Source organism: Pristiophorus japonicus, chromosome 9 (assembly GCF_044704955.1).
Source record: "Pristiophorus japonicus isolate sPriJap1 chromosome 9, sPriJap1.hap1, whole genome shotgun sequence".
In the NCBI taxonomy this organism is placed as follows: Eukaryota; Metazoa; Chordata; class Chondrichthyes; family Pristiophoridae; genus Pristiophorus; species Pristiophorus japonicus.
The window spans coordinates 68,952,437-68,978,116 of record NC_091985.1 but is presented as its reverse complement, the minus strand read 5'-3'; the positions used below and the strand labels follow the sequence as shown (position 1 = coordinate 68,978,116).

Here is a 25,680-nt window from a genome sequence, read left to right as displayed (position 1 = left end):
TTCATTTCCTGAACTAGGGCGGGCAGGAAATGTTAACTTTGGGCAATGGTGTAAAATTGGCCGTATCCAATTGGCTGCTCGCTTTTCCGGCTCACCCGATTTTCTTTTCCATCGACTTCAATGGAAAGGAAATTGAGCACGGTGGATAATGTGTGGCTAATTCGATATTGCCTCCAGTTAAAATTACCCCCAGGCTAGTTAAAACCACCAGTTTTATGCCCCTGCCGAAATTCAACTTCTCTACCATAGGAAGCAGTCCTGGGTATATTTTTAAAAGTTTTTCCCGCTTTGTCCACTTACATTGGCCCAGAATTTCCTGGAACAGGGATATCTGTGATTTCCGCCCTAAATTACGCAGTTTTACGTCTCAATCTTATTCTAATGTTTCCCAGAAAAGTAATTTGAATACTCCACAGTGAGCATGATGGTGAATCATAGATCTTAAAACCGGTGCAGCCAATGGCCTTACATCATCTGTATCAATTAAGCAGATCAATATTAGCTTGGCTTGAGAATTCTGAATTTCAAATCCTTTCGCTATACTGAAACTGATCATTTGCAGAAAATACAGTTGCTATCTTCAATTTTCAGGCCTTGTCTGAGTTACAGATTTATTTTTACCATTTACTTAAGGACATTACAAATAGGAGCAGGAGTAGGTTATTTGATCCTTTGAGCCTACTCAGCCATTTAATAAGATCGTGGCTGATCTTTTACCTCAACTCCACCTTCTATCACTATCCCTGTATCCTTTGTATCCAAAAATCTATCGATGTTTTAGAAGATGATACAGGGTATCAGTAATTTAAGCTACGTAAAAACTCTCAGATTAAAAAATCCTCATGGGAAGGCAGCAAGGGTGTGTGGGTGGCTGAATACAGCCAAAAGAGCCGTCAAGACACGGGACACAGAGGTGCGACCGAACTTAACGTTCATTCATCCACCGACGCCATTCATTTTCAGTCTAAGTGGCTGCGGCAAGAAAACTGGCGTAAATCCAGGAAATTTATGATTGCTATTGATTTAACTGGGGATAGAGCTATGATAATCAATTTAACATGGTTTTGGCAAAGGTATTGGCTGAGCGGCACAAAAATTCCAGGAAATTATGGCACAGCGTAAATACTGGCGTAACTCACATATGCTGTAGATGCGCCATTCTAATGGCGCAAATCTCCAGGAAATTCTGGAACAATTGTCTTTTATTTGAATCTATCAGGGTCAGGATTCGGTTCTTACATATCTCTCTGAACTGTCTGCAGATCTCCACCTCTAACTTATCTCCATTGCTCGGTGATCTGTAATGCGATTAGGGTGCGCCTGTGGGTTACTTTTATTTAATTAGCCAGGAATTTCCTTGATCCGACTTATGCCAAAATTATGCCTCAATGAATACTAGTTTCAAAGTTGATCGTGCTGATGGCAACTTATGCCGAAATCTCCCCAAAATCTCATTAGCATACGTAAAAACTGGTGTAACATCAGTGTAAACAATCAGGGGTCAAGGAAAGCAAAGAACACACACCATGTTCCTGATTTAAGTCAATCTTTATCTTACTGGTGTTTTGAAAATTAAAAGTTTGGAGCCATCAATCTATCATATATGTACATTTAACACAGCATTTTAAAGAAAATGCAATTGTGGAAGCTTTTCTCTGTTCAATGTAACAGAACCTGATGCCATAAAAATATATTCAAAGGTACAGAAAATAGTGTCGTTCTTACTAAGGAGAAATTAAACAATCACTAAAAGAAATGCTATAAAACACCAGAACTAGTGACCAGGTCTGCTGTGCCTAAAATTTTGGGCATGAATTTACATCCATTGAGAATTAGCCTAAATGCAAGAAACTCACCTTCTCTAGTCTTCTGCATAAGGCAGAGCTATGTTAATGAACTAAGTTTTAGCGGACATATTTGGGCCGGGGGGGGGGGGGGCAGTGCAAATTATAGAGGAAATTCCTGCATAGTAATGTTTTGGCATAAAACTGATGTAAATCAGTTACACACAAATTTCCTTGGGGAAAAAAAAACACAGCAATTCTACCCTTACACCGTGGTTATGACAAAATTTTCCAGGAGATTCTGGGCTAATATACGAGTGACTGAATCAGTGGATGGCAGAGAGGGGAGGGGGGCTTGGCTTAACTAAATTAACATGAAGAGTTAATATAATTATGTTAATATATAACATAACATACCCAGTTGTTATGGAGTTTTTTTAATGGATTTTCACTGTCCGTGTTAATAATGTATTTCTCCTGTACTGGTGGCCTCAATAACTCTCCCCAGTTTGCATAACAATGTCACGAGCAAGTAATATTCATATTATATAAAAAGAAATGTTTAGCAATATTATTTTTCATTTGTTAACAAACCCACAGGATCCTAAACTTAATCATGTCTTAACACAACTTTGTACCATTTCTCTGTAATATTATTGTTATTGAAATGATGCATGAATCTTCGAACCTTGCTCCCTCCCCAGACAAAAAAAATGCCAAATGCATTCTGAAGGCAGTTCCTTAAATAAAAGTAAACAGAAATAGACAGTAAAAAGTAAAAGTTAATCACACTTTTTTTTACCAAAAACAATAAAATCCTGAGAGTGATAATAAGGCAGTAAGACATATTATGGATGACATCATAAACTACCAGAGTGAAGTTTAAGTAGTTTAGAATTATTTTCCATACCTCAATTTTGGATTACAACCTTGAAATCACTCCATAGTGTCTATCATTTTAATAAATACTGATGTGCGGGTACCTATCATGGCAGTGGAGGTGGGGAAGGAGTCACAGTGGACAATAGCCCAGTAGTCCCATTAAATTGCTGTAGAATAACATCCATAGTGAAGGATTAACAATTGTGATATAGTCACAGGAAGTTAAATTAATGACAATCAGCATTTATAACTTATAACTGCATGGTTCCCCACTAGCTTCCATTCACTTTCAAAAGGGTCCAGATAGTAAAGCTGAGTGTTTAACCTTTAAAATGCTATGATTTCCTTGAAGACTTCTTTAATTTATACTGACTAAGAATGAAATGAACTCTTGCCTCAGAGAGTTGGCAGTTTTCATAACAGGTATATTAGAAAGTGTTATTTTTCATATAGCTGTCATGCTATGAGCTGAGATATTCATTACTGCTGTATAATAGGATTTCAGACTTTTTAAACCAGACTAGTCCACATTAATCAGTACTTTTGTTCTTTGGCTTTTAACTGATATAAACATCTAAGAAACCTGTGATTATTGAGTTTCCAACAATGTTTTGCTAAAGTATCTCCCACCACGGATGAAAAGATCCCTTTGTATTGGTACTTTCCTGTCTGATTTTTAATTTTAATGTTTTTAATGAATAAAAAAAAAATCATATAAAGTTCTTCTGTGATCCAAGAGGAAATAACATTTACCTCATAATTTCCTTCTTTATGTCTGTGTAAATCACATTATCCTTCTTGTGAAGGTAGTTTCCCAGTTGGGAAAACTGCTAAGTTTTTCCCTCGCACTTGAAATTTACTTACCCGGGGTAACAGGAAATGTGGAGATCTGAGCCCTCGATTATTATACCAGATGTTAGACTTAACACATACATGTAGACCATCAGTGGCACTGAGTCATCAGCAGGAAAATCCTTCATCTGTTGCTAAAACTTAACAAAAACACATTTTAAAAGCCATTTCTGTGGTATTTCTGTTAAAGTGCAACAGTATGCGACTTGACATTCGATATAGAAATACTTCTATATTTGTGTTTTTGTTGCAGAAGAACTATTTTATGTGGCAGGTATGCTTCAAGTAACACAGTTAATCTCATTCTTACTGTCTCTCTTATTACAATCCTCTTGTCATAATAAACATTTTTCCCTGGTCCTGAATGAAACTCCATCAATGCTGGGCGATGAGCTCACACATCAATAGGATGAACAGTCTGATAAGAGGACCTACAGTCAAATGTCGTCATTGCAAACATGTACGGGTAAATAAAGTCGTTTTTCCTTATCAGGGGTTCATCTTATCGAGATTTCAGCTCCCCTTTCGATCACGCCAGCAGGAAAGTACTTTTTGGAACAGGAGGTGTGTAAATGCTATCATTTTAATTTAACTTTATGGATTTAAATGTTAGCTGGATCACTTTTCTGGATTTTAATATGATTGTCGAAAGCTGACAATTGTATAATTAATGCCTTCCATTTAGTTTCACTTCAATTTAATTTTTTAGGTCTATTAAATTAGCTAAATAAAACCTACACAAAGTAACAGGTTTTACACAAGATAGGATTCATACTAAAGTTGGATTGTAATTTGACAGTCTCCGCAAGTGTGTTAGGACAAGGCTTGACTACGGGCTGGAAGATATTTTTGTAAAATTCAGCATTTGTTTAAAAAAATCTTTATGTGAATTAAGCTACAAAAATATCGAGTCCCTCCTCCAGACACACATACACACAGCCTCAGACAGTAATAAGCAGATGGCCCTATGTGAAATTACAGGAAAATATTTATACTCCTATGATATCAGCAAGAAACAATGTACTTAATTGCTAAAAATGATCGTGGGCTTCCTTGTTGTCTAATTCTCAAGTTATAAGGGCTGTAGATTATTTTCCATCAAGTCTGTTATGGTGACTCAAAGGACTGCTGCAAAGATTGGAATGTCAGTGTACCACAGCTGACTTATTACATAAGAATATGGCCATCTCTTTAAACCATGGAAAAACACACTAATAATGATTGAAGATATAACCCTTAATGCTCAAGCCAAACTTCAAATGGGACAGAATAGATTTTTTTTAATAAATGAAAAATACTGTAGTATTAAATATGGATTTTGTTTAAATCCTTTTTGAAGAATCCTTATATTATGAAATATATTTCAGTGATTATTTTTCAATTCACCTGGATTCTCCCTTGTGATTTTTTGTTGCAATATGGAATAATGAGTCTTATAAAAGACAGATTTCATTCCAACGAATTCTACTGTAACAAACCCCTTCTCTGGTCTTCATTGAAACATTATTAAATGTCAGAAAAAGATCACACCGAGGTTACCTTCCACCCAACTGAGTTTGAAAAGACTGAACAATAACAGGTAATAGTGTTAGTATAACATCTGTCCAGCCAGCCTAAGATTTCTGAGACTATTCCTGAGTTACAGATGTACTTGATTCTCTCCTTAACGTAAGTAGCTTTATGCAAAATGGTCAAATGCATCTCATATATGTTTTTACCTTATATATGGAAACATTTGTAAGACTATGGGGAAAGAGCAGGGGAGTGTGACTGATTTGATAGCTCTACCAAAGAGCCCGCACAGGCACGATGGGCCAAATGGCCTCTTTCCGTTCTGTAAAATTCTATGATTTCAGAACAATTAAAGGAAAAGAGCAAAATTTGAAATCACAATAAATGTAACATACTGGCTCAAAAATTGGTATCAAAATAATGTTGAGGCTAGCAACGCAATGCCACATCAACTTCAGGCGAGGGCAGATGCACGATTAAACATGGAAATGCAAGAGTTGCTGCCTGTGATGCATCGCTCCACCATTAGCTTCACAAAAACAGCATTTTGCTGTCTAGCTCCCCATTCAAATGCATTGAGCGCCGTGAAGTTCCTGTACTCGCATGATAGATACTAATTACACAGAAAGTTAATGTTTGTCCATTTCAGCCTAAGAACCCTTTTAATGGCGTGATAAGAGTTAATTACTGCCAGTCAGCCTCTTTGGCACTGAAAATTAACTATTACAAATATGGAGTCTCATTCGGTCAGGATTTAATTGTTGTTGGAGATTAATTTTCTATCTCTCTATTTTTCTTTCTGTACCTGATTTCACATGGCATTCATCATTCTAATTTAGAATTCCTTGTTCAGACCTTGCACAGTTAATTTCACAGTCTTTCAATATGATTGGTTAAAGAGCTATACAATTGCTTCCTCTCTTCACTCAGGTCCTAGATGCCCTGTAGAGGTAACCGTGCTGTTTCCATCTCGCACTTACAGCAACTTACAGGACAAAATATCATGGGGCCGTAATTTGTGGCCCCAATGGGTGAGTACGAGTTGTGCATGTAGGGGCCACACAAATTCCGTGTTTAGGTATACGCTGCGCATGCTCTAAAACCGAGAATTTGCGATCTGTCAAGATGACAGATCCACTGCATCCCCAGGGAAACATAGAAGCATAGAAAATAGGTACAGGAGTAGACCATTCGGCCCTTCGAGCCTGCACCACCATTCAATATGATCATGGCTGATCATTTTTGCAACTTTAGTACCCCACTCCTGCTTTCTCTCCATACCTCTTGATTCCTTTAGCTGTAAGGGCCATATCTAACTCCCTTTTGAATATATCTAACGAACTGGCCTCAACAACTTTCTGTGATAGAGAATTCCACAGGTTCACAATTCTCTGAGTAAAGAAGTTTCTCCTCATCTCGGTCCTAAATGGCTTACCCCTTACCCTTAGACTGTGACCCCTGCTTCTGGACTTCCCCAACATTGGGAACATTCCTCTTGCATCTAACCTGTCCAATCCTGTCAGAATTTCATATGTTTCTATGAGATCCTCTCTCATTCTTCGAAATTCCATTGAATATAAGCCTAGTCGATCCAGTCTTTCTTTATACGCCAGTCCTGCCATCCCGGGAATCAGTCTGGTGAACCTTCGCTGCACTCCCTCAATAGAAAAAATGTCCTTCCTCAGATTAGAAGACCAAAACTGTACACAATATTCAAGGTGTGGCCTCACCAAGGCCCTGTACAACTGCAGCAAGACCTCCCTGTTCTTATACTCAAATCCTCTCACTATGAAGGCTAACATGCCATTTGCCTTCTTCATCACCTGCTGTACCTACATGTCAACTTTCAATGACTGATGTACCATGACACCCAGGTCTTGTTGCACCTCCCCTTTTCCTAATATGTCACCATTCAGATAATATTCTGCTTTCGTGTTTTTGCCACCAAAATGGATAACCTCAAATTTATCGACATTATACTACATCTGCCATGCATTTGCCCCATCACCTGACCTGTCCAAGTCACTCTGCAGCCTCTTAGCATCCTCCTCACAGCTCACACTGCCACCCAGCTTAGTGTCATCTGCAAATTTCGAGATATTACATTGAATTTCTTCGTCTAAATCATTAATGTATATTGTAAATAGCTGGGGTCCCAACATTGAACCTTGCAGTACCTCACTAGTCACTGCCTGCCATTCTGAAAAGGACCCGTTTATTCCTACTCTTTGCTTCCTGTCTGCCAACCAGTTCTCTATCCACATCAATACATTACCCCCAATACCATGTGCTTTAATTTTGCACACTAATCTCTTGTGTGGGACCTTGTCAAAAGCCTTTTGTAAGTCCAAATACACCACATCCACTGGTTCTCCCTTGTCCACTCTACTAGTTACATCCTCAAAACATTCCAGAAGATTTGTCAAGCATGATTTCCCTTTCATAAATCCATGCTGACTTGGACCGATTCTGTCACTGTTTTCGAAATGCGCTGCTATTATATCTTTAATAATTGATTCCAACATTTTCCCCACTACCGATGTCAGACTAACCAGTCTATAGTCCCCTGTTTTCTCTCTCCCTCTTTTTTTTAAAAGTGGTGTTACATTAGCTACCCTCCAGTCCCATAGGGACTGATCCAGAGTCTATAGAATGTTGGAAAATGACCACCAATGCATCCACTATTTCTAGGGCCACTTCCTTAAGTACTTTGGGATGCAGACTATCAGGCCATGGGGATTTATCGGCCTTCAGTCCCATCAATTTCCCCAACACAATTTCCTGACTAATAAGGATTTCCTTCAGTTCCTCCTTCTCGCTAGACCCTCGGTCTCCTAGTATTTCCAGAAGATTATTTGTGTCTTCCTTAGTGAAGACAGAACCAAAGTATTTGTTCAATTGGTCTGCCATTTCTTTGTTCCCCATTATAAATTCACCTGATTCTGACTGCAAGGGACCTACATTTGTTTTCACTAATCTTTTTCTCTTCACATATCTATAGAAGCTTTTGCAGTCAGTTTTAATGTTCCCTGCAAGCTTACTCGCATACTGCATTTTCCCCCTCCTAATTAAACCCTTTGTCCTCCTTTGCTGAATTCTAAATTTCTCCCAGTCCTCAGGTTTGCTGCTTTTTCTGGCCAATTTATATGCCTCTTCCTTGGATTTAACACTATCCCTAATTTCCCTTGTTAACCACGGTTGAGCCACCTTCCCCGTTTTATTTTTACACCAGACAGGGATGTACAATTGTTGAAGTTCATCCATGTGATCTTTAAATGTCTGCCATTGCCTATCCACCATCAACCCTTTAAGTATCATTCGCCAGTTTATCCTAGCCAATTCAAGTCTCATATCATCGAAGGTATTTGCCCTACTTCTGCCCAGCGAATACCCATGAAATCCTTACGCCTGGTAAAAGCAGGCATTTGGCCTGCTTTTACCAGTGTAAGAGTTTTAAAAAACAGAACAATAAAATGTTATCAATAATTTATACATTTAAAAATCTGTGAAATAAGATACATTTATTTTTAATCCCTTTAAAACATGCAAATTTATTTTTCAAAAAATTACATTTTTGTTTTAAATATTTAATTAAATACCATTTTAATTAATTATAAATATGACATTTTAAAAAATGTATTTGAAGTATAGATGTAATTTTTTGTGTATTCCCATTCATGCTTATGGGGTTTCCATACTTACAGAATCCCCATAAGCCTGAATGGAGATTCCCTTCTGTCATTCGTTAGGCTGGCCCACATGATCCCGGGGCGCTTGCGAACCGCCTGCGCCTCGGAGATACGTGGACCTCTTCCCACGGGTACCCGGAGAGGCCCAGAACTGCGAGTCTCCGTACCTCCTGGACCAGCACGTACGTGGGCATTTTATTTGCGGGTCGGAGGCATTTCCCTGCGGGAAGCCTCCTACCGCAAATTCAGGGTCATGGAAATTAAATGGACAAGAGCAAGGCTAACTAACAGCGGGCGCTATTTGTTGGCCTGCCACAGCTATTTTTGGGTCAATATATTTTCTACAACTGTCAAAATGTAAAGAGGCCGAAATTGCCCCCTCCCTTAAGGCCTGTTATCACAGGAAATCGGCAGCCAATGCTGCGGCGTGGAATGGCCGGCGATTGTTTGTGCAAGGGCCGCCATTTTGAAAATTCCACTCCTGCGGTGTACCGGCGGTGACCCCCTCCCCCCGCTACCACTCCGCTGCTGCCGATCCATCCTAAGTGCGTCATCAGAGTGCACACCGCCGATATGTCCCCCCCTCGAACGTGAAATTCCGTGCAGAAAATCTTGCTCCCGCCGCTCGATGCAACCGACAACTTCTTCTGCCGATGCACTGTGCTTGGAGTGCTTATAAAATGGTTGTACGGCTGCCATTAAAGAGGAGCAACTACTGGCATGGCCGCCATCTTATTTTTTTTCGTCGGCTGACTGCCAGGACTGGCCAACAATTATGCCCCCGGCTTCAGCCGGGCCGCCAACAGGCAGCCTAGCACCCCCTCTTGGGCACCAGGATGCTGGCCCGGCCAAGACACTCCCTGGTGGCCCAGTGGACTGAACTTAAAGAATCGCAGCGGCTCTCCCCTTAAGTGAAGGGGAGAAATATGGTGACACGCCAGCGTGATGACATCATTAGCACTACCCTGATGAGTGACAGCAGCGGACACTCTGCCTGCCCCCCCACTTCTGCCCCTCTACTTACCGAACTTCAGCTCACCACCACACGTCCGCCCCCATTATGAACGAATTCCGGGCCACTCGGAAAAAAAAAGCCAAAGAGTGGAATTTCGCGCAAGAGGCCACCACATCTATTGTTGCGGTAAAAACAGTCGCAACACGTTGGTGCACCATGTTTACGGCAGGGGGCAATTTTGGCCCCAAAGAATAGTCAAAGTAACACTTATCCAATAAGAGAGGAAAGAACATACATCACACTATTCCGTGGGCATAATGGTCATTCACAGCCCAGTAACATAAGTAAAGAATAACGTAATATAAAAAATAAAATTCCCTGGACACCTTAAGTGGGCTGCCTCAAGAACAGTATTGGTACTATTCTATCCAACCTTTCAGTCAGGGAGAGGTACATGGCACTGGTCAATTTCAATCCAAGAAGTCACACAGATGGTTGGTGTGAGAAGTGGGGAATTTACACACCTACTCCAAGGGGTTATAGAGGGGAGAGGAACTTAACACAATCACAATCACTAAGGAGATGGCATTCAGTAATGGGACTAAAGGCAGATAAATCCCCTGGACCTGATGACTTGCATCCTAGGGTCTTAAGAGAAGTAGCGGCAGGGATTGTGGATGCATTGGTTGTAATTTACCAAAATTCCATGGATTCTGGGGAAGACCCAGCAGATTGGAAAACTGCAAATGTAACGCCCCTATTTAAAAAAGGAGTCAGACAAAAAGCAGGAAACTATAGACCAGTTAGCCTAACATCTGTGGTTGGGAAAATGTTGGAGTCCATTATTAAAGAAGCAATAGCAGAACATTTGGAAAAGCAAAATTTGGTCAGAATCAGCATAGATTTATGAAGGGGAAGACATGTTTGACAAATTTGCTGGAATTCTTCAAGGATGTAATGAATAGGGTGGATAAAGGGGAACCAGTGGATGTGGTGTATTTGGACATCCAGAAGGCATTTGACAAGGTGCCACGTAAAAGGTTACTGCACAAGATAAAAGTTCACGGGGTTGGGGGTAATATATTAGCATGGATAGAGGATTGGCTAACCAACAGAAAACAGAGAGTCGGGATAAATGGTTCATTCTCTGGTTCGCAACCAGTAACTAGTGGGGTGCCGCAGGGATCAGTGCTGGGACCCCAACTATTTACAATCTATATTGGAAGAAGGGACTGAGTGTAACATAGCCAAGTTTGCTGATGATACAAAGATGGGAGGAAAAGCAATGTGTGAGGAGGACACAAAAAATCTGCAAAAGGACATAGACAGGCTAAGTGAGTGGGCAAAAATTTAGCAGATGGAGTATAATGTTGGAAAGTGTGAGGTCATGCACTTTGGCAGAAAAAATCAAAGAGCCTGTTATTATTTAAATGGAGAAAGATTGCAAAGTGCTGCAGTACAGCGGGACCTGGGGGTACTTGTGCATGAAACACAAAAGGATAGTATGCAGGTACAGCAAGTGATTAGGAAGGCCAATGGTATCTTGACCTTTATTGCAAAGGGGATGGAGTATAAAAGTAAGGAAGTCTTGCACCGACCCCGGGCCGAAAGAACCCTGCACCTGCCAACTCTTCTGAGGCCCGCTGGGACCCGGCGACACTTCTGGGACACGCCAACACTTCGGGGCCTGCTCACCCTTGGAGGCCCGCCAGCTCTTCAAGGCCCGCTGGCCCGCCGGCCACAAGAAAGACGCTGGGGTGGTGTTCCGGCAATACTGTGAAACATTCTGCCCAGGACCGGCGCTCAACCGGCCAAAGGGACTCTGGGGCTGGCATCAAACCGGCCGAAGGGACTCTGGGGCCGACGATGAACCGACCGAAGGGACTCAATTTTTAAACTTTTAATCAACTTCTGAACTGTTTAAACAATTCGGGAAAACTTTTACATTTTTAATCAACTTGGAGAACGTTTCTTTTCTATAACCTTTAATCAACTCTTAATCTATTTATTAAACCTTCAAACAACCTGCGTAACTTTAAAAAAAAAAAATTGGAAATACTTTAAACTCTTAAACTTTTGAAACAACTACCCCAGTGGACAGCTGACCTTCCCAATGCCTGACCCCCAACCAAACCTTGGGCCATCTACCATTAATGGGGCTACCCAGCGCCGAGCTTTTGGCCAACATTTCGCCTTAGGCAATTCGGCTTACACAGCAATGCCTGGTCTCCAATTGTCATGAACCCCCTTGCCACTGGACAAGAGCAAAGCCCGTGTGGTTGCCGGTGGTTGCAGCGGCCACCCCACATTAAAAAAACTCACGCACAGGCATCTTCCACTTCGCTAATATGAAGTTCGGGACCTGGAATGTCAGGGCTCTCATGGACAATTCCAACAGCAACAGACTGGAACGCCGCACCACCATAGTTGCCCGGGAACGTAGCAGTTTTGACATTGACATCGCCGCCTTAAGCGAGACCCGGCGGGCAGGGAAAGGCCAGCTCAAGGAACATGGTAGAGGTACACCTTTTTCTGGAAAGAAAATCAGAGAAAGAACGACGCCTTCATGGAGTCGGCTTTGCCGTCAAAAATGAACTGGTCGATCGCCTCAAAAAGTCCCCCTGCGGGGTTAAGGAACATCTCATGATTCTTCGCCTTACCCTATCCCGGAACCAATGCGCCACAGTCATCAGTGCGTACGCCCTAACACTCGATGCAACGGATGAGGCTAAAGAGGGTTTTTATTCCAACCCCGAGACATCCATGTCTTGCATCCCCCACGGGCGACAAATTGATCCTCCTAGGTGACTTTAATGCCAAGGTCGGCAAAGACACAGCCCTCTGGGGAGGTGTGATTGGCAGAGAGTGGGTAGGGAAAGCCAACTCTAGCAGTAACCTACTCCTGACAAAATGTCTAGAACATGAACTTCTCATCACCAACACCCTGTTCCGCCAGAGGGACAAATACAAGGCATTGTGGCAACACCCTCGCTCCAACCATTGGCAATTGCTTGACTATGTCATCATCCGAGCCAGGGATCGCAAGGATGTGCGCATCATCCGCGCCATGACAGGAGCTGACAACTGCTGGACGGATCACCATCTAATCCAATCCATCATCGACATTAACATAGCCCCGAAGCAGAGGGGACAGCAGAAGCAGTGCCGTAAAAAAGTTAATGTCGGGGCACTTAAAGACCCAGCTAAGAGAACCCTTTTCAGTCAGCGCCTCACAGTTAATCTGGCATGCCTTGATGACCCTGAGATGCTGAATGCCCACAGTGCTTGGTCTGCCCTCCAGGTCTACATAACCAGTGCCTGTGAAGAGACACTTGGTCACTCAACCAGAAAACACCAGGACTGGTTTGATGAAAATGATCAGGAGATCCAAGAACTAATAGATCATAATCACAGAACATTTCTGAGCCTCAAGCAACAACCCAACTCAGGAGCTTCAAGGAAAATTACAGATGGCTCAAGGCTGAGGTCCAACAAAAAACCCGTGACCTAAAGAACAGGTGGTGGATGGAGAAAACACAGGCGATACAACAACTGGCCAACAGCCACGATATGTGAGGATTCTTCATTGCAGTCAAGGCTACCTACGGTCCAAACTCCCAAGGTCCCACCCCACTGCTGGCCAAGATTGGGGAAACGCTCATCAAGGACACCGAGTCTGGAAGGAGCACTTTGAAGATCTCCTCAATCGAGACTCTGCCTTTGACTCGAGTGTTCTCAACTCCATCCCACAGCATGTAACCCGCCACCACCTCAGTGAAACCCCAACACTGCACGAGGTAGGCAAAGCCATAAAACAGCTCAAGAATAACAAGGCTACGGATGCGGATGGAATTCCTGCTGAGGCGCTAATGTATGGCGGAGAGGCACTGTTGGCACGGATACATGACCTCATCTCTCTCATTTGGAGGGAGGAGAGCATGCCGGGAGATCTCAGAGATGCAATGATCATGACCATCTTTAAAAAGGGGGACAAGTCCGACTGTGGCAACTACAGGCGAATCTCCCTGCTATCAGCCACTGGGAAGGTGTCGCTAGAGTTCTCCTCAACCGTCTTCTCCCTGTGGCCGAGGAGCTCCTTCTGGAATCAGAGGATTTCGTCCCCTATGGGGCACAACGGACATGATCTTTGCAGCATGACAGCTGCAAGAAAAATGCAGGGAGCAGCGCCAGCCCTTATACATGGCCTTTTTCGATCTTACAAAGGCCTTTGACATTGTCAACCAAGAGGGCTTATGGAGCGTCCTCCTCCGTTTTGGATGCCCCCAAAAGTTTGTCAACATCCTTCACCTGTTCCACAATGACATGCAGGCTGTGATCCTTACCAGCGGTTCTGTTGTGTTCCTAACACAGATGAGACTGCACACAGGGAGGTTAAAGTAACAGTGACCTCAGTCTTTATTAAGACACTCCAGAGTGAGGAACAGGCCTTAGGGACTGGCTTATATAGAGTGCTCCCAAGGGATGCTGGGATCCATTAGACTTCAGGGGATGCACACCCTTGTGGCGGAACATGGGAGTGCATGCTTTACAGATACACAACATCACTCCCCCACAAAGTCAAAGTGAAAACTATTTACAAGGTGAGGCAGTCGGGAGCCTTTCTTTCCCTGGTGGACCGCCTCGGTACAAATGTCTGTTCTGGTGTGTTGGCTGTGCCCTCGCTGGGCTGGCATGTTGTTCGCCCTGCAGGGCTGCTGGGTAAGCCTGGCCTTGCTGAGCTATTGGACGCCTACACCCTTCTTTAGCTATCACCGTGCCCGCGATCCCCTTGGGACCATGTCCATATTTTGGCACATTCAGATCAATTTCCCGTGACACAGTGACGCGACCATTGTTTACATTTTATTGCTGCCGCCTGTTCTCTACCTGATCATGCAGGTTGGGGTGAACCAGCAAGAGTCTGGTTTTAAGTGTCCTTTTCATGAGTAGCTCAGCCGGGGGCACCCCTGTAAGCGAGTGGGGTCTTGTGCGGTAGCTGAGCAGTACTCGGGACAGGCGGGTTTGGAGTGAGTCTTCTGTGACTCGTTTAAGGCTCTGTTTGATTGTTTGTACTGCCCGCTCTACCTGCCCATTGGAGGCTGGTTTAAACGGGGCCGAGGTGACATCTTTGATTCCATTGCGGGCCACGAGGGGTGATCTTATAGAAACATTTAAAATAATGAAAGGGATAGACAAGATAGAGGCAGAGAGGTTGTTTCCACTGGTCGGGGAGACTAGAACTAGGGAGCACAGCCTCAAAATACGGGGGAGCGAATTTAAAACCGAGTTGAAAAGGAATTTTTTCTCCCAGAGGGTTGTGAATCTGTGGAATTCTCTGCCCAAGGAAGCAGTTGAGGCTAGCTCATTGAATGTATTCAAATCACAGATAGATAGATTTTTAACCAATAAGGGAATTAAGGGTTACGGGGAGCGGGTGGGTAAGTGGAGCTGAGTCCATGGCCAGATCAGCCATGATCTTGTTGAATGGCGGAGCAGGCTCGAGGGGCTAGATGGCCTACTCCTGTTCCTAATTCTTATGTTCTTATGTTCTTATGAATTCTTTAAATTCGGCACTGGTGAAACATGGCCCGTTGTCACTGACCAGTATGTCAGGCAGGCCGTGGTTGGCAAACATAGCCCTCAGGCTTTCAATAGTGGTGGTGGCGGTGCTTCCCGACATTATTTCACATTCAATCCATTTTGAAAAAGCATCCACCACCACCAGGAACATTTTACAGAGAAACGAGCCCGCATAGTCGACATGGATCCTCGACCATGGTCTGGAGGACCAGGACCACAAACTTAGTGGTGCCTCTCTGGGGGCGTTGCTCAACTGAGCATACACGCTGCATTGCCGTACACAGGACTCTGATCAGAGTCGATACCGGGCCACCACACGAGGGATCTGGCTATCGGTTTCATCATTACTATACCTGGGTGTGTGCTGTGGAGATCCGAGATGAATATCTCCCTGCCCTTTTTGGGTAGCACTACGCAGCTACCCCACAACAGGCAGTCTGCCTGAATGGACAGCTCGTCCTTTCGCCGCTGGAAGGGCTTGATTAGTTCTTGCATTTCAACGGGGATGCTGGCCCAGCTCCCATGCAGTACACAGTTTTTTACAAGGGTCAGCAGAGGATCTTGGCTGGTCCAAGTCCTAATCTGGCGGGCCGTGACAGGTGATTTATCATTTTCAAACGCTTCCATGACCATCAACAAGTCTGCGGGCTGCGCCACCATCAACAAGTTGCAGGCTGCGCCATTTCCACCCCCGTGGTGGGCAATGGTAGCCGACTGAGAGCATGCGCACAGTTCTCGGTGCCTGGCCTGTGGCAGTTGGTATAGTTATACGTTGATAGCGCGAGTGCCCACCTTTGTATGCGGGCTGAGGCATTAGTATTTATCCCCTTGTTTTCAGCGAACAGGGATATGAGGGGCTTTTGATTGGTTTCCAGTTCAAATTTGAGGCCAAACAGGTACTGATGCATTTTCTCTACCCCAAACACACACGCTAATGCCTCTTTCTCAATTATGCTGTCGGCCCTCTCGGCCTTAGACAAGCTCCTGGAGGCATAGGCAACAGGTTGCAACTTCCCCGCAACGTTAACACACCTGACTCCGTACAACGATGCATCACATGCTAGCACAAGTCTTTTATACGGGTTATACAATACAAGCAGCTTGTTGGAGCATAAAATGTTTCTGGCTTTCTCAAAAGCAATAACTTGTTTTTTTCTCCATACCCAGTTCTCACCTTTATGCAATAACACATGTAGGGGCTCTAAGAGGGTGCTTAACCCCGGTAGGAAGTTACCAAAATAGTTGAGGAGTCCCCGGAACGACCGCAGCTCCGTGACTTTCTGTGGCCGGGCGCGTTCCTGATAGCCTCTTTATTGGTGTCTGTGGGCCGAATGCCATTCACCGCGATCTTTCTCCCCAGAAACTCCACTTCATGAAGATGCATTTCGACCTCTTCAGCTGCAGCCCTACGCGATCCATTCGCTGGAGTACCTCCTCCAGCTTTTGTAGGTGCTCGACGGTGTCCCAACCCGTGACCAATATGGCGTCCTGAAAAACCACCGTGCGTGGTACCGACTTGAGTAGGCTCTCCATGTTTCTCTGGAAGATCGCTGCAGCCGACCGAATTCCAAACGGGCATCTGTTGTAGATGAACAGTCCCTTGTGTGTGTTGATGCTGGTGATGCCCTTCAAAGACTCCTCCAGCTCCTGCATCATGTAAGCCGAAGTCAGGTCGAGCTTGCTAAATGTCTTGCCTCCTGCCAGCGTTGCAAATAGGTCGTCTGCCTTAGGTAGCGAGTATTGGTCCTGTGGCGAGAAACGATTAATAGTTACTTTAGAATCGCTGCAAATCCTGACCGTGCCATCACTTTTGAGTACTGGAACAATTGGGCTGGCCCACTCGCTGAATTCTACTGGGGAGATGATGCCCTCGCATTGCAGCCTGTCCAGCTCGATTTCCACTCTCTCCCTCATCATGTGAGGTACCGCTCGCGCTTTGTGGTGAATGGTCGTGCCTCTGGGACCAAGTGGATCTGCACTTGCGCCCCGGAAAAGTTTCCAATGCCTGCCTCAAAAAGGGAAGGAAATTTGTTAAGAACCTGGGTACATGAGGCCTCATCGACATGTGATAGAGCTCGGATGTCATCCCAGTTCCAGCGGATTTTGCCCAGCCAGCTCCTTCCAAGCAGTGTGGGGCCATCGCTCGGGACAATCCAGAGTGGCAGTTCGTGCACCGTGCCCTCGTAGGTGACCTTGACCATGGCACTGCCCAGGACAGTGATAAGCTCTTCGGTGTAAGTTCTCAGTTTCGTGTGGATGGGGTTCAGGACTGGTTTGAATGCCTTGTTGCACCACAGTCTCTCAAACATCTTTTTACTCATGATGGATAGGCTAGCGCCAGTGTCCAGTTCCATGGCTACGTGTAAGCCATTCAATTTTATATTTAGCATTATAGGTGGACATTTCGTCGAAAATGTGTGCATCCCGTGTACTTCAGCATCTGCCTCCTCTCTCTGAGGCTTGGAATTACTTTGATCCACCATGGATCGATCTTCCTCTGCCACGTGGTGGTTAGCAGGTTTTGCAGAGCTCGCAGCTCGTCTGCAAGCTTGTTGGAGGTGCCCCATTGTTCCACAGCTCTTGCAAACATACCCTTTGAAGCAGCATGAATAGGCTGAAGGGAAGCCTCCACAATGCCAACAAGGTGTGAGTTGCCTTGCATTCATCCTTTGTTGGGGACTCTGAGTCATCTGGGTCACCTGAGGCCTGCTGGCAGTTGCAGACTCGTGGTTTCTGCCCTGTACATTTTTGCTCGCAAACACAATTCCAGTTAATTTATGAACATTGCTAGCACTTGTGTACTGAGAGACTTGTTTGGTGTCATCACTGGTGGGCATAAACGCCTGTGCTATTTCAATGGCCTTACCGAGGGTCGGTGTCTCTACAGTCAAAAGTTTTCGTAGGATGGTCTCGTGGCCAATGCCCAGTACAAAAAAGTCTCTGAGCATTTGCTCCAGGTAGCCATTAAATTCACATTGTCCTGCAAGTCGCCTTAGCTCGGCGATGTAGCTCGCCACTTCCTGACCTTCAGATCGTTGGCACGTGTAGAATCGATACCTCGCCATCAGCACGCTCTCCCTCAGGTTAAGATGCCCCCGAACCAGTGTACACAGCTCCTCATATGACTTATCTGTGGGTTTCACTGGAGCCAGAAGATTCTTCTTGTGGCTGTAGGTCGGTGCCCCGCAGACTGTGAGGAGGACTGCTCTCCTTTTTGCAGTGCTTCCTTCTCCGTCCAGCTCATTGGCTACAAAGTACTGGTCTAGCCATTCGACAAACGCTTCCCAGAACATCTGTGAACTTCTCCAGGATGCCCACAGTTTGCTGCATCTTTGCGTTGGATTCGTATACTCGTCGCCAGTTATTGTGTTCCTAACACAGATGCGACTGCACACAGGGAGGTTAAAGTAACAGTGACCTCAGTCTTTAATAAGACACTCCAGAGTGAGGAACAGGCCTTAGGGGCTGGCTTATATACAGTGCTCCTAAGGGATGCTGGGATCTCTTGGGACTTCAGGGAATGCACTCCCTGGTGGCAGAACATGAGAGTGCATGCTTTACAGATACGCAACAGGTTACATTACATGTCCGGACCAGGGTCAAGCAGGGCTGCGTTATCGCTCCAATCCTCTTCTCAATCTTCCTCGCTGCCATGCTCTACCTCACAGTCACCAAGCTCCCCGCTGGAGTGGAATTAAACTGCAGAATCAGTGGGAAGCTGTTTAACCTATGCCGCCTCCAGGCCAGGTCCAAGATCACCCCAACCTCTGTCGTTGAGCTACAGTACGCGGAAGACGCCTGCATCTGCGCACACTCTGAGGCTGAACTCCAGAATATAGTCAATGTATTCACCAAGGCATATGAAAGCATGGGCCTTACGCTTACCATCCGTAAGACAAGGGTCCTCCACCAGCCTGTCCTTGCCACACAGCACTGCCCCCCAGTCATCAAGATTCACGGCGCGACCCTCGACAACGTGGACCACTTCCCATACCTCGGGAGCCTTTTATCAACAAAGGCAGACATTGATGCGAAGATTCAACATCACCTCCAGTGCACCAGTGCAGCCTTCGGCCACCTGAGGAAAATAGTGTTTGAAGACCAGGCCCTCAAATCTACCACCAAGCTAATGGTCTACAGGGCTGTAGTAATACCCGCCCTCCTGTATGGATCAGAGGCATGGACGATGTACAGAAGACACCTCAAGTCACTGGAGATATATCACCAATGATGTCTCCGCAAGATCTTGAAAATCCCCTGGGAGGATAGGCGCACCAACATCAGCGTCCGTGCCCAGGCTAACATCCCCAGCATTGAAGCACTGACCACACTCAGTCAGCTTCACTGGGCAGGCCACATAGTTCGCATGCCAGACACGAGGCTCTCTAAGCAATTGCTCTATATGGAGCTCCTTCATGGCAAATGAGCCAAAGGTGGGCAGCGAAAACATTACAAGGACACCCTCAAAGCCTCCCTGGTAAAGTGCGACACCACCATTGACACCTGGGAGTCACTGGCTGAAGACCGCCCTAGGTGGAGAAAGTGCATCCAGGAGGGCATTGAGCTCTTTGAGGTCAGGTGCAGGTAGTGGAAGGAGCATGCGGGAAATCAGTCCCACCGCCTCCACTTCCCCCGATGAATGTCTGTCCCACCTGTGACAGGGTCTGTGGCTCTCGCATTGGACTATTCAGCCACCAAAGGACTCACTTTGGGAGTGGAAGCAAGATTCTGAGGGGCTACCTATGATAATGATGATGATAATGATGATGATGATATAAGGAATTGGTGAGGCCACACCTGGAATACTGCTGCAGTTTTGGTTTCCATATTTACGAAAGGAGATACTTGCTTTGGAGGCAGTTCAGAGACGGTTCAATAGATTGATTCCGGGGATGAGGGGGTTGACTTATGAGGAAAGGTTGACGAGGTTGGGCCACTACTCATTGGAATTCAGAAGAATGAGAGGTGATCTTATCGAAACGTATAAGATTATGAGGGGGGTTTGACAAGGTGGATGCAGAGAGGATGTAACCACTGATAGGGGAGACTAGAACTAGAGGGCATAATTTTAGAATAAGGGGCCACCCATTTAAAGCAGAGATGAGGAGAAATTTCTTCTCTCAGAAGGTTGTTAATCTGTGTAATTTGCTGCCTCAGAGAGCTGTGGAGGCTGGGACATTGAAGCATAGAAACATCGAAACATTAGAAAATAGGTGCAGGAGTAGGGCATTTGACCCTTCGAGCCTGACCACCATTCAATAAGATCATAGCTGATCATTCACCTCAGTACCCCTTTCCTGCTTTCTCTCCATTCCCCTTGATCCCTTTAACTGTAAGGGCCATATCTAACTCCCTCTTGAATATATCCACCGAACTGGCATCAACAACTCTCTGCGGTAGGGAATTCCACAAGTTAACAACTCTCTGAGTGAAGAAATTTCTCCTCATCTCAGTCCTAAATGGCCTACCCCTTATCCTTGGATTGTGTCCGCTGGTTCTGAACTTCCCCAACATCGGGAACATTCTTCCCGCATCTAACCTGTCCAGTCCTGTCAGAATTTTATATGTTTCTATGAGATCCCCTCTCATCCTTCTAAGCTCCAATGAATAAAGGCCCAGTCGATCCAGTCTCTCCTCATATGTCAGTCCAGCCATCCCGGGAATCAGTCTGGTGAATTTTCGCTGCACTCCCTCAACAACAAGAACGCCCTTCCTCAGATTAGGAGACCAAAACTGAACACAATATTCCAGGTGAGACCTCACCAAGGCCCTGTACAACTGCAGTAAGACCTCCCTGCTCCTATACTCAAAACCCCTAGCTATGAAGGCCATTTATTAAATTTAAAACAGAAAGAGACAGTTTCTTAAATGATAACGGATAAGGGATTATGGGGAATGGGCGGAGAAGTGGAGCTGAGTCCATGATCAGATCAGCCATGATCTTATTGAATGGCGGAGCAGGCTCGAGAGGCTGTATGGCCTACTCCTGTTCCTATTTCTTATGTTCTTATATTCTTATATGTAGTATCAGGTGATCTTTTGAGGGCATGGTTAACATGTATTAGTGTGGTGAAAGAGAGGAAGCTTCAGTGTTATAGATAGTGGACCATGGTATGGAACGGTTCATCTTCATCCAGTTCACAGTTCTGTATAACTTTGGACTGTGCTGAGTATAAGATCAAGAGATGGGTTATCTCTTAAAACTGCCAAATAGGGTTACCGTACCATATCAGTGAACATTTATAGCTTCTGTAAAATATTGAAGTTCTTCATGATAAGATTCAATTTTTCCATCGAACTGCACCATTTTATTTTTTCCAGCATAGGTTAGATATTTTTACCAAGCCAAAGTGGTGAATGGTTGGAATTGTTAAAGAGCAGGGGCAGGTGGCCAACATCATGGTCAATCCTCCTCAATAGCTATTGACATGACCTTCTCAGACCTAAAGATAACACATCATTTGTCTACCCGCTATCTAATTCTGTTTATATCTGCCTACAGTGTTTTGCTTGCTGGTTATCTTTCAGGATGGGGCATTAATCATGCTGTACAGAGTGGTGTCATCAGCAAAGAAAACAGTTTGGATGATATCCACCAGGACATTGATGAAAGCAAGAAATGGGACGGTATGGTGACAGGGGGGCGCACACTTTGCTGGGGGCCTTGTGTGTGTGGGTGTAATGTCATTGTATCAACTTTTCACTCTATTTCTGTGAAGTTTTTGTTGATAATCATAGTGATAGAACAGAAACGCTTTAGTCCAGACATTCCTCAGCTTTCACTTACATAAGAACATAAGAACATCAGAACATAAGAAATAGGAACAGGAGTAGGTCATACGGCCCCTCGAGCCTGCTCCACCATTCAATAAGATCATGGCTGATCTGATCATGGACTCAGCTCCACCTCCCTGCCCACTCCCCATAACCCCTTATCCCTTTATCGTTTAAGAAACTGTCTATTTCTGTCTTAAATTTATTCAATGTTCCAGCTTCCACAGCTCTCTGAGTCAGCAAATTCCACAGATTTACAACCTTCTGACAGAAGAAATTTCTCCTCATCTCAGTTTTAAATGGGCGGCCCCCTATTCTAAGATCATGCCCTCTAATTCTAGTTTCCCCCATCAGTGCAAACATCCTCTCTGCATCAATCTTGTCAAGCCCCCTCATAATCTTATAAATTTCGATAAGATCACCTCTCATTCTTCTGAATTCCAATGAGTAGAGGCCCAACCTACTCAACCTTTCCTCATAAGTCAACCACCTCATCTCCGGAATCAACCTAGTGAACCTTCTCTGAACTGCCTCCAAAGCAAGTACATCCTTCCGTAAATATGGAAACCAAAACTGCACGCAGTATTCCAGGTGTGGCCTCACCAATACCTTATATAGCTGTAGCAAGACTTCCTGCTTTTATACTCCACCCCCTTTGCAATAAGGGCCAAAATACCATTGGCCTTCCTGATCACTTGCTGTACCTGCATACCATCTTTTTGTGTTTCACGCACAAGTTCCCCCAGGTCCAGCTGTACTGCGGCACTTTGCAATCTTTCTCCATTTAATTAAAAATTAGCTCTTTGATTTTTTTCTGCCAAAGTGCATGACCTTGCACTTTCCAACATTATACTCCATCTGCCAAAATTTTTGCCCACTCACATAGCCTGTCTATGTCCTTTTGCGGATTTTTTGTGTCCTCCTCAAACATTGCTTTTCCTCCCATCTTTGTATCGTCAGCAAACTTGGCTAAGTTACACTCAGTCCCTTCTTCCTAGTTGTTAATATAGATTGTAAATAGTTGGGGTCCCAGCACTGATCCCTGCGGCACCCCACTAGCTACTGGTTGCTAACCAGAGAATGAACCATTCATCCCGACTCTCTGTTTTATGTTAGTTAGCCAATCCTCTATCCATGTTAATATATTACCCCAACCTTGTGAGCTTTTATCTTGTGCAGTAACCTTTTATGTGGCACCTTGTCAAATGCCCAGTTTCCACCAGCAAAAACTTCCTCATTGACAGGAATTTCGAGGCAATGATGGTTTTGTAATATTGATACAGATATTAACAAAACCAGAATATGAACAGAGTGAAAGTCTGACATTTATGATGACATCACATGCATATATATGTAGCAATTCCTCAACAATGTGTGCTCTCATTGCCTTCCATCCCCATTTCTTGTCTGCATCGATTATAGAATAATCCTGAGTGTTCCAGGCTCGATGCCTGCCCTGCTCAGCGGGAACATATTTTTAAAAGGAGTCCTACAACAGTCTTTATTCCCCTCATTAACAGATTCCAGGAGCCGATCGCCTGTTTTAGGTGTCAGTCTGTGACGCCTAAAAAATGGGCCCTGCGAATTTTGTAGCGGGACCAACACTGTCGCTGAATGAACACAGGCCTCATCCCACCGCTACTTAGTATGCTTTGCACCCATTTTCAGCAACACATATAAATTTCTACCCTGTTACCTTTAATCAGCTAAGTTTCCTGTTCAGCTCAGAATGCAGTGCTTTAAATGACACCTGCAGCCCTTTACATAACTGCAACAATGTATAGAGACTCCTGTCAGCTGGGCATGTTTCCACTGGCAACCCGTGTGCGATTGGGAGTTTGTAGTCATATGGTAATGAATTTTAGGCAGGATCATTTGTGCTAGAAAAATCATTTTAATATCAGATATCACATATTTCTGTCCAGAATACACCCCTACAAAAAATGTATTCCTTAAATGTATGCTGAATAACCATTGAGACAAAATTAGTCAATATATAACTAAAGCAAAAGGGAAGAGGAAAACTGTCTTGCACACCATGAAATATGGTTGAAGTTTTTACATAATTTGCAGACCAGTTTCCATTATAGTTTCCATTGAGTAAAGTAGTTCTTGATGTAATAATGTAATAATAGTGGAAAATCGGTCCATTAAACAACAACTGGAAATATATCCATTAGAACATATAGTAAAAAAGAAATTATTTGTACTAACCAATATATACAACAGCTCCACAATGTGCCACAGCCCTAATCTCAGAAAAGGACCTCTTCTGCACCAGTATGGATTTTTCCACTTTCCATACCAGCAATCCTTTGACATGAGAAAGCTATTCGAGTGCCAAATTGTGCTGAATTATGGATATTTTTGTACTATGGGACCACAACCACAAGAAACTGAGTTGAGACTACCCGATCCCTTACAGCTAACAGAGGAGGAGAATTTTGCATCTGGGTTGTTTTTGAACTTAATATAAAAGGGCAGTGCGCAAATCCTCTGTATCACCAGTCCCGAACGGTTCTCTTTGGATAACCCACCAAAATAGTTATTGGCCCTGAAATTCCGGCCTCCCCGGGTCCGTAGGGAGTTCCTACGGACCCGGGATGGCATCGGAAATGCCGGTTTCCAGCGCGCAATGCGCATGCGCTGGAAACTGGCATTTCCGATCTGTCAAGTTTCTGGCTTGACAGATGACCACATCTTGGGAGCGAGAACATTTGTAAGTGGAAATTTCTGATATTTACGCTTACAAATGTCCTCAAAAATCTTGCGCCTGAAAAAGCAGGCACATAGCCTACTTTTACAAGCGCAAGTGTTTTAAAAAACACAAAAACATATAAAAATAAAGTTATTGAAACATATTTTATCTTTAAAAACCCTCCCCACAATGGTAAGTTTATTTTAAAAAACTTTTTTAAAAATCGGGAAATTATTTTTTTTAGGACATTAATAACTTTAATTTAAATGAATGTAGTGTCATTATTTTCTATTTTTTATTAGTGTTTTGGGTGTTTCGGGCTCTATCACAATCATAGTAATTGGAGTTTAGGATCCTGCGGGACTCCTATTACTATGATACTTTACCTGATTGGCTGCCCAGAGCCATGTGACTCCAGCTCGAGGCCTGCGCACACGTCGACGTACACGCGCTGTGAATCGCAGTCGAAGGAGGCCTCAGCATCAGAAAGTCCAACGTGGGCACCAGCTTAAGGTAGATGCGTATCTTTTCTCTAAAATGCCCGCGGGAAGGCAAAAACGGAATTTCAGGGCCATCATGTGAGAGCCTTGGGAGCAAAAGTCAGCAGGCCAATTGACCCACGAGGGACATTCTTCCCAACCTGTGCATGTCATTTATCTCATTGCTGTTTGTAGGACCTTGCTGTGCGCAAATTGTCTGCCACATTTCCCTACATTACAACAGTGAGTACATTTTAAAAGTACTTTATTAGCTGTAAAGTGTTTTTGGATATCCTGAGGTAATTAAAATACTCTATATAAATGCAAGTTCTTTCTTTCTGTTGGTTGTGCACTAAGTTGTCCTAATACAGTGCCATAAATTACTATTTTTCCTGATAACAACATTGGCTATTGCTATTTCAAATCAAAATGATTTGTCTGAGCGCAGAATAATGCACCTTTGCGAGGTCTTTAG

General features: G+C 44.2%; 1 long non-coding RNA gene across 1 annotated transcript in view; it reads right to left on the bottom strand.

The window, feature by feature from the left end:
* The window catches only part of LOC139272629 (uncharacterized), a 68,845-nt gene extending 45,048 nt beyond the window's left edge, over positions 1 to 23,797 (bottom strand). The window contains exons 1-2 of the long non-coding RNA XR_011594918.1: positions 23,725 to 23,797; positions 3,531 to 3,658 (exon numbers count right to left, since the gene is read on the bottom strand). This is a non-coding gene — a long non-coding RNA (uncharacterized lncRNA). The remainder of the gene's footprint in view (positions 1 to 3,530; positions 3,659 to 23,724) is intronic.
* Positions 23,798 to 25,680: the final 1,883 nt, after the last annotated feature.